The following is a 10,007-nucleotide window of genomic DNA, read 5'->3' as shown; positions in this document are numbered from 1 at the left end:
TATGGGGAGGAAGTGGGAGGGGAGCTGTTGCATTGTGGTAAACTTGGTCAATGACATGAGACAAAGTATATGTGAACTGCTGTATAGAAAGTGAATTTGCTCTGTAAATCTTCACCCAAATCACAATTTAAAAAAAAAGAAAAAATAATAATAATAAAAATCAAAAAGAATTCTAAACAACTCTTAGATTAAGAGGGAGTTAAAATTACAAAGATGAATTAGAAATCATGAAAGAAACTACATACAAAAACTTATTCATGTAGCCAAAGCTATGTTGTTGTTGTTGTTGCTAGGTGCCATCAAGTCAGCTCCAACTCATAGGGACCCTATGTCCAATACAATAAAACACCGCCCAGTTATGCATTGCAGTATGGATTATACCTCAACACAAATAAAACTGGACCAATAAGCCACACATGATAAACAGAGAAAAAAACTGAAGTTGTCAAAGATTTCATATTACTTGATTCCACAATCAACACCAATGGAAGCAGCAGTTAAGAAATCAGAGGATGTATTGCACTGGACAAATCTGTTGCAAAAGCCAGAGCTATAAGCAGAAGAAAATATAGGCATATCATGGAGATATTGCGGGTTTGATTCAGACCATCACAATTCAACAAATATTGTAATAAAGTGAGTCACATGAATTTTTTGGTTTCCCAGGGCATATAAAAGTTAGGTTTATGTTTATACTATACTATACTGGGAGCTCTGGTAGTGTAGTGGCTAAGGTACTTGACTGCTAACCAGAAGGCTGGTGGTTCAAACCCACTAGCCACTCCTTGGAAGGAAGATGGGGCAATCTACTTCTGTAGTGATACTGCCTCGGAAATCCAAGGAGGAGTCGCTATGAGTCGGGTCTGACTTGATGGCACATAACAACAACAACATACTGTAGTCTATTAAGTATATATTAGCACTGGAAAAGTTTAATATATTGTGAGAATAACTAAAGTGTGACACAGACACAAGAAGTAAGCACATACTGTTGGAAAAATGGTGCTGATAAACTTGCTTGATACAGTATTGCCACAAAACTTCAAGATGTAAAAAAAAAAAAAAAAAAAACCCTCCTATTATCTATAAAGTGCAATAAAGCAAAGCACAATAAAACAAGATATTCCCATATATCATTTAAATTACATTATTAAATTATAAAGAATGAACACCAATGGACTAAGTATTCATCCCAAGAAGCTACTTTTATAAAAGGAAAGGGAAGGGAGACGAAAGGAATAATAAAGATAAAAGTAGGAATTTAAAAATTAGGAAAACCATTATGGTAGAATTGATCAATTGCAAAGATCTTACTTGAAAGATGATTAAAATAACAAATCTCTGGCACAACAAATCAAGGAAGAGAGAAAGAAACATTAAGAATGAGAAATGGTAGACAACCACAGATTCAAAGCAGATGAAAATGTTAGGAGTATATAATATAGCCCTGACTAATAAATATGAGTAAAGTGGTAAAATATATAACTTTGTTAGGAAATTTGGCCACATAGAAGAAGAAACATGGAATAGAGTAATAACCAAGAAAGAAATGGAAAAAAGTTAGTGAAGAGTTCCTCGCTCTTCTTCATTACCACCCAAGATACTAATAAGATTCAAACAATTTTATTAACTAACTTTTAATTCAAAGAAAACATGATTGCCACAACACTTAATTTGTTCCCAAACACAGAATTAGAAGAAAAATTCCTTTAAAAAAAAATTAAGGTAATGTAACCTTGATGTCAAAATATGAAAAAAGTATCTTAAAATTTTAAATCTAGAAATCATTCTTATTTATGAACACTGCTAAAGATATTCATCATTTAAAAAGTAAGTGATGTCAGGACCAACTTAGTCGTTGGGTACAGGAGACACAATGCTCAGGGCCCACAATAATTCCAGGGGTCCATGAAAATGTTATTTCTTTTAAAATCAGAAGAAAAAACTAAGCTTTTACATGGGATATGTTTTAATATATAATATTAATATATTTGTCTTTATATCAACATAGTCATAAAATATGATTATACATATATATATTTAATAGCAGAAGGGGCTCGCAAAGCCATAAGTCTATAACCTATGAAATTCATCATAAGCTCTGCTTTAGTTGATGTCTTGACAACAATTGTGGGAACATTTAGATTTAACAGAATGTGTCAGAGAAATTTTCTGTACTCGATCATTGTGAGAATAAGAACACCTGCTTTGGGATTCATTTTCTCATTCATAAATTTATTTTTCCCCACATTTCTAATACTGTCTCTTTGAAGACTGACAATTTATTATGCTTTGTAAAAAACAAGGGTTTTTAATCTAAATACAATATGTTTCTACTTTGTTCCATAATGAAAACTTTCTGTGTATGGTAAGGACTCAGGCAGGTACCCCTAAAACCAAACCAAACCAGTGGCCATCAAGTTGATTCTGACTCATAGAGATTCTATAGCCAGTATTAAGTCAGTGTTGTAACAAGTTTGGTATGGGAGCCATGTCCTTAACTGTACTTCAGCACTCTGGCAGGCCTGTTGTTTCTTTAATGGTGATATGCAACCTCTTCTTACTTATCAATGATTTCATTATCTGACATATGGCATATACAAGAATAGTCAAAAAAAATCCACTATTCTACTGTTTTCCACATTAACTACATATGTCTAAAAGTAATGAACATTGAGGTAACACTGGCTGTGATGGTTAAGGTTGGTGCCAACTGAGGGCCATTCTTCTTAGTGGTCTGGCAGTTATGTAATAACACAGTCATCCCCCATTTTGTGATCTGATATTGTCATCTCCATTTTTTAAAACACTGATTTTGCAAGACAATCTGGTCTTTGGAACCTGATCATGTTGATAAGTGAGGCGATGTGGTGCAGTGAATTACTTGGTATGGCTTTTTCTAGCATAGTCTTTCCAACTCCCATCAAATTACTGGGTGGGACCATGCAAATAAGGTGTATAGAACTCTGATGTTGGGATTGGTTAGTTTTTTCACTTTGCCAGGCTTAAAATGAGCCTTCCAAACTCTGGTGGCATAGTGCCTAAGGCACTTGACTGCTAACAAGAAGGCTGGTGGCTCAAACCCACCAGCCACACCTCAGAAGGAAGACTGGGCAATCTACTTCTGTAGAGATACTGCCTTGGAAACTCAAGAAGGGGACACTATGAGTCGGAACTGACTCAATGACAATGAGTTTGGTTTTTTTTTTTATTTGGTAGAGGCAGAGGGAGGATCTCATTCCCATCAAGAGAGAAGAGCTGGAGGTGAAGTAGGTCCTTGGACCTAAGATCCCTGGGCTGGACCTCCTTGTCAGAGATGACCCAGCAGACATGACCTGGCTGAGAAACCAAGAGGCATGAGATAGAGAGGCAGGCTTACCTGGCCCACAGAGAGAGAAAGCTGAGTGAGTGCCTTTGGGCAGGAGGCTTGCTGGTGGAGTAGGATGTACCTAAGTATACCTATCAGCAGAGCTAAAAGAGCTTTGTAACATTTGCCTGAGTAAGGAGCTCTGGTAGTGTAATGCCTAAGACACTTGACTGCTAACCAGAAGGCTGGCGGTTCAAACCCACCAGCCACTCCTCGGAAGGAAGATGGGGCAATCTACATCTGTAGTGATACTGCCTTGGAAACACAAGGAGGGGCCACTATGAGTCGGATCCGACTCGACGGCATATAACAACAACAACAACAACAGGGAAGAGATCAGGCCAAAAGGCCAAGGGCCAGAGAGGTGTACCTGAGGGCATAGTAGAGTGGAACTGTCCTGATCAAAGAACTGTATCCTGAGCACATTCCTGAACCTGAATTGTAGCCTGTTACTTCCCTAATAAACCCCCATAATCATGAGTATTGTTTGTGAGTTCTGTGTGGCCATTGCAACGAATTATCAAAGCCAACAGAAAAGTAGTGAGTGTAGTGGGAGGGATAGTTGGTGTCAGAATTAGTAAAAAGGTTGGAGGATGGCTGGCAGTATGTCTGGCCTTATAGGAATGAGCCTTGGGCTACTGATGGTGATTCTGTCTCCCTCTTGTGAAATTAGAGGAGGTCAGAAGATGCTGCCCCATAATCCTTTTAGTAGGAAGGGATGTGTTCCTTAACTATCATTTATCATGACTGTTACACAAATGAATCAAAACGGCCTCTGTATATTGCCCATAGGTCGTTTATGTCTTCATTGCAAGCTGAGGCCCATTAGTCCAAATATCTTGCCAGCATCGAACTCAAATTTATTGTTTTAAAAGATCTCTGGGTGGTACAAAACAGTTTGTGCTCAACTATTAACCTGAAGGGTGACTGTTTGAATCCCCCAGTGGCAGTGTGGAAGGAAGACCTGGTGATGGGCTTCTGTAAAGATTAAAAACCAAACCCACCACTTTTGAGTTGATCCCACCTCTTGGCAACACTATGTATTACAGAGCAGCACTGTGCAGGAGGGTTTTCTTGGCTGGAATCCTTACAGAAGCAGTTTGCCAGGTCTTTCTTTGGCAGAGCCACTGTGTACCATCAAACTACTGATCTTAGGTTAGTAGTTGAGTGCAAATCCCTATGACACCCAGGTTCCGCATCTATAAAGTTTACAGTCCCTGGCTCATAACTCTAATTTCACCATTGATTCCTTTCCTCTAAATCAGTTCTTTTTTTGTCATATACGCAAAAGCCAAAGATCTTTCCTCTTCCACTCCCCCTTAAAGTCCTTATGTATCTTACCCTGTTTATCTGTTACTGTCTTAACCCTTCACTAAAGAAGCAAAAAGAACAGGTCCTTAGTTCTCACTGGGGCATTAGGAAAGGCCCAGCATAATGGATACAGGTAGAACTGAAGTAAATTCTTGAAGGATAAGGAAGAGACAGTTCAGTAGTTAGGCCTTCTTCTACAACGTAATGGGTTAAGAAGATGTGTGTGTGTAACAGATAAAAACTAAAACAGAAAGTATGTGCTGTAGTCAGAGTTGTTATAATAAGATCTAATTTTCCAAGGTTTTCATGAAAATTAGAAAAATTTCCCTTAGCAGGGAACCTAGTACCCCGCAGGTGCTCAAGAAACAAGAACTATCACTAATATCAGTAGTGCAGGCATCAGACAGTCTGCCTAGTGAAAACTCATCTTCATGTCATTGCTCCCTAATTTACAAAGAGCATGCACATATTTCTCTTACTTCCTCAAACTCTGAGGTGGCAAATATTTCCGTTCCTGCATTTAAAGCCAAAAAAATCAAAATTTGGGAAATTTAAGTGACTTGTCTAAAATCACATACCTAATAAGGAATAAACAAACTAAAAACAAACTGCTGTTGAGTCGGATACAACTCATAGAGACCCTCCTTGGGTTTCCAAGGCCATATCACTACGGAAGTAGATTGTCCAGTCTTCCTTCAGAGGAGTGGCTGGTGGGCTTGAACTGCCAGCTTTCTAGTTAGCAGTCAAATGCCTTAGGCATTACACCATCAGAGCTCCAAATATGGAATAGAACCAGTAATTACACACAGGCCATTTTGTTTCAAACTCTATGCTCTTTTGATTACAAATTGTCTGTGATCGTTTTAAAGACCTGCTTAACATGCATTACACATTTCTTCTATATTTGTCAGAAAAGTCAGCCAACCTCACTGTCTGCCAGTTACAATTGATTGGTTGAACAAATTTTGCAATGACTATCATTGAGTATCTTTATTTCCTCTTCCCACAAAAAGACAATTTAATTCTTAGCCATCAACAGTGTTGAACATTTTGCTAAAATGGTAGCTTGTAGATAAAGCATTATTTTAGAATATACAGTGCAATAAAATGAGAGCTTTTTTTTTAACCTCTACTCTATATGTTAAGTGTTTCTAAAATAAATCAATATACCTTTTCATACTCTATACTTTCATGTTTTGTATAATGCCGCCAATAGTTTAGAATCTTCCACTCTCTTCACTGGATTTATTACTTTTATAAGTCTCAGGCACAAATGATTTCTTAGTGTTTTCCATTGATTGCCGATCTCTCTCATTTATTTCATCTCCTATTATTGCTTCTTTCTTGTCTTCAGTACATTTTAGATGATGATTGCCTGTTTTTTAACATTGCTAAAAATAGTGCCCACACAATTAAATCCCTGCTTAAAGACTCGAATTGAACAAGTGAGAAATTACACTTGGAGAAAAGTTAACCAACAGCTAAAAGTGAATTGCCAAATTATAATATGCTGGTTGTTCAATTACTGTACTGCTACAAAAACTAGAGCAAGATGTAAGAATAATGGTAGCACCAATGCAGGGAATTGGAGCTCTGGTAGCATAGTGCCTAAGACATTTGAGTGCTAACCAGAACGCTGGCAGTTCAAACCCACCAGCCACTCCTCAGAAGGAAGGTTGAGCAATCTGCTTCTGTAGTGATACTGCCTCAGAAACCCAAGGAAGGGTTGCTATGAGTGGGGTCTGACTCCACGGCACACAATAACAATGCAGGGAATGTGTAGATGTGACAATCAGAGCTATTAGATTAAACTCATCTAGTTAGTTAAGAGGGAGCTCTGGTAGCATAGTGCCTAAGGCACTTGCCTGCTAACCAGAAGGCTGGCCGTTCAAACCCACCAGCCACTCCTCAGAGGGAAGATGGGGCAATCTACTTCCCTAGTGATACTGCCTCAGAAACCCAAGGAGGGGTCGCTATGAGTCAGGTCTGGCTCGATGGCATATAACAACAAGTTAGTTAAGAACATCTTTCTTGTTTCAATACAAGGAAAATACGTTTTCTTTTTTCCAGTGCTTGAGAAATCAGGAGCTATACGCTGGCCTCACAGCAACATGTCCCTGCAAGCAATATGCTTTGATTACCCAACGCCAGCTGCACTGCACAAAGGCACTGTTCAGACATCTGGGTGCTTGAGTGCTCATGTCCAGAATAAGTCCATAGCTTAATAAAGGAAAAGATGTATCCGAGAGATGGAAATTAAAACAAGCTCAAACTGGTATGTCTAGAGGGCGCTAGAAGCCCAAGTGAGATGTGCTGTTGGAGGATTGCAAATGGCTCCCTTTGAGCTCGTGTCTTTTTTTCGCAGCAGCGGCAGTTTTATTTGCTTATTTGTGCTGTGGTGCCAGTAAACAGGGCATGCTGCCATGGGAGCCCGAAATACTTTAACTTGGTTTTGTTTCCTTGATCTGCAGGGAATAGCAAATAAAAACAGAACCCCCTAAAGATTGTTTTTGTCCTCCTGTTTTAGACCACAGGGGGCTGCCAATTTTGTTATGGTTGTTAATTGGTCATTGTCAGATTGAAAAACTTAAAATTCTGTCACAGAAGTGCCTTGTAAAGACATCAGAAACACTAATTGTGTGTACCGGCATGGCTTTCAGATAGGAGATTACAGACTGAAATGGGAGGCATTCTGTGGCTGGGTCAGTTGTACTCTGGAAGTGATTAATTAAGGACACCAGAGTTGGTTAAAGCAAAGAGCGTCAGGGTTTAGCCATTCCCACGCTTACATGTTTTCAAATATGTCTTACTTTCTTCTTTTTCTATCATTTTTTCTATTATGGTTCATTTAAGGTAGCTTCCCCCTTCCACCAAATAACTGTTTCCTTTATTTTGTAAGGTAGTTCTTTAACTAACATGCTTTTATTCATTGCCTAACACACTATAAATAGTTCACTTTTACAGGCCTGCCAAAGAGAAATGCAAACAGGCACACACTCTGTACCACAGTATATTTTCTCAAGCATCCCAGGGATTTCATGCCTACACTGTATTCTTTCATTTATTATTTTACTTATTCACCCATTTTTCCCTCAGAGTTCAAAATCACATACTTCCAATTATCCCTGTAGGAATTCTGGATTTACTGTCACACAACCCAAAACCTTATTGAAGGAAATCTTTTCCCCCTTGTCAGAGAAATAAAATTAAAAAAAAAAAAAGTGACTCAATTTTTTCCTTTCAGGAACACTGTAAATCAGAGTATGGCAAACTTTTTCTGTACAGGATAACATGTTGTTGTTGTTGTTATGTGCCATCAAGCCAGCCCTGACTCATAGCGACCCCTCCTTGGGTTTCCGAGGCAGTATCACTACAGAAGTGGATTGCCCCATCTTCCTTCCGAGGAGTGGCTGGTGGGTTTGAACGGCCAGCCTTCTGGTTAGCAGTCAAGTGCCTTATGCACTATGCTACCAGAGCTCTTATAGTAGGTATTTTTTGCTTTGTGGACCATAAAGTCCCCTTTACAACTATTCAACTTCCATTGCAGCTCAAAAGGAGCCATGTAAATGAGTAAGTGTGACTATGTTCCAAGAATATCTATGGACATTGAAATCTGAATTTCATATAATTCTCATGTGTCATGAAATATTATTCTCCCATTAATTTTTGATAACCATTTAAAACATAAAAACAACTATTAGCTCATAGGACTTAGAAAAACAGATGGCAGCCCAGATTTGATATGTGGGCTGTAGTGTGCTGACCCCTACTATAATTTTTTTTTTCAATTAAAGGAAGTCCCTGCTATATGAAAGGAGCCCTGGTAGCACTGTTGTTAAAGTGGTCAATTGCCATCAGAAAGGTTAGCAGTTCAAACCCACTAGCTGTTCTGTGGGGGAAAAAATGTGTCAGACTACTCCTGTAGAGATTTATAGCCTTGGAAACCCTATGGAACAGTTCTACTCTGTCCCACAGGGCCACTAGGAGTCAGAATCAGCTAAATGGCAGCGGATTTGGTTTTGGTTTAATAATATAGTAAACATGGAGAAATGGCCTGATCAATAAATGGCTACTTTCTCCTTCCTGAATCTCTGATTGCAATGGTTTTGATTTTAAGGGAAGGGATTTTTCCTTTTTCTGGTTGTTTCTTCATTCTGACTTGGCTTCACATACAATGAAGCCATCAGGGAGCGTGAATAACTCAATACAAGATTGATAGCTTGATTATAGTACGATTAGCCCAATTGTTCCTTTGAATAATAATATGCATTTCATATGTGATTTTCTTCAGCTGGTTGCACAGTTCACAGCCGTTAAGCATATTTGTAGATTCCAAGGAGTAACAGTTTTGAAAATATTTTCAGACTGTCATAATATGGTCCAAGATAATTGTATCTAAAGAGAAATACATACTACATCATACAAGCACAATTCATGATGATGATGATGATTACATAAACAATGAGACTGGAGAAAAGACTTCTTAAAACAAGGCAGTTTGTTTCTAGATGGGGTTTACCTAACTAACCTTCTGTAATAGCACAACATTCATTTCATCTTTGCTGTGTTCCCAAGAAACAAAGGAGTTTGTACTTGAATTTGAAATTAGCAGGGATTGAGAAGATATTTCCTATTTGTAGTCATTCTTTTTGGATATCATGTGACAATCCCAGATGGGATATATCCATGATATACCTTGCTTTTCAGAGTACAATGAAGGATTACAGAGTTAGCCACTCCCGTGTTTCCTACTTCGAGGTTATCAGTTATGTTTTAAGCTCAAAGTTCAGGGTTTATATTTGCCTTAAATCCCAAATCTGATCATTTTATTACTCTGCTTCAAACCATTCAACATCCAATCACTTAAACAAGGACAAAGTTCAAACATCTTATCCAGTTGCTCAAGTGTCTCAATAATTTGGTTATCCCAATGAACCACCTTTAGCTTTCACGATATTCCCTTCCTTGCTATACACCCATTCTTTCACAAACTTGCCCTCTGCTTCACTGTCTCCATGACTGTTATGGTTGCTATCTCAGGGCTTCCTGCAATGCCCTTCCCATTTTTAGCCACCTGTCAATGCACAATTCATCTTTCAACCAAAATTATACTTTCCCTCTCTCAGGAAATATAATCATTCACAGATTGCCCTGGAATTGAACTTTGTATGTATCAGTCTCCCTTTTCTTCCAGGTGATAAGCCAATGGATGATATGATATATATTCCAAAGCATCTGATAAGATGTTTTGCATAATAAAAGCAAAGGCCGTTATTTCTAGAGTGGGATACGGAAAGACCCATTCTTTGAGAATCCACTGTCATCATGT

Source organism: Orycteropus afer, unplaced genomic scaffold, assembly GCF_000298275.1.
Source record: "Orycteropus afer afer isolate SDZICR_OR568_19922 unplaced genomic scaffold, OryAfe1.0 scaffold00133, whole genome shotgun sequence".
Classification (NCBI taxonomy): domain Eukaryota; kingdom Metazoa; phylum Chordata; class Mammalia; order Tubulidentata; family Orycteropodidae; genus Orycteropus; species Orycteropus afer.
Note: the sequence above shows the minus strand (reverse complement) of the source record.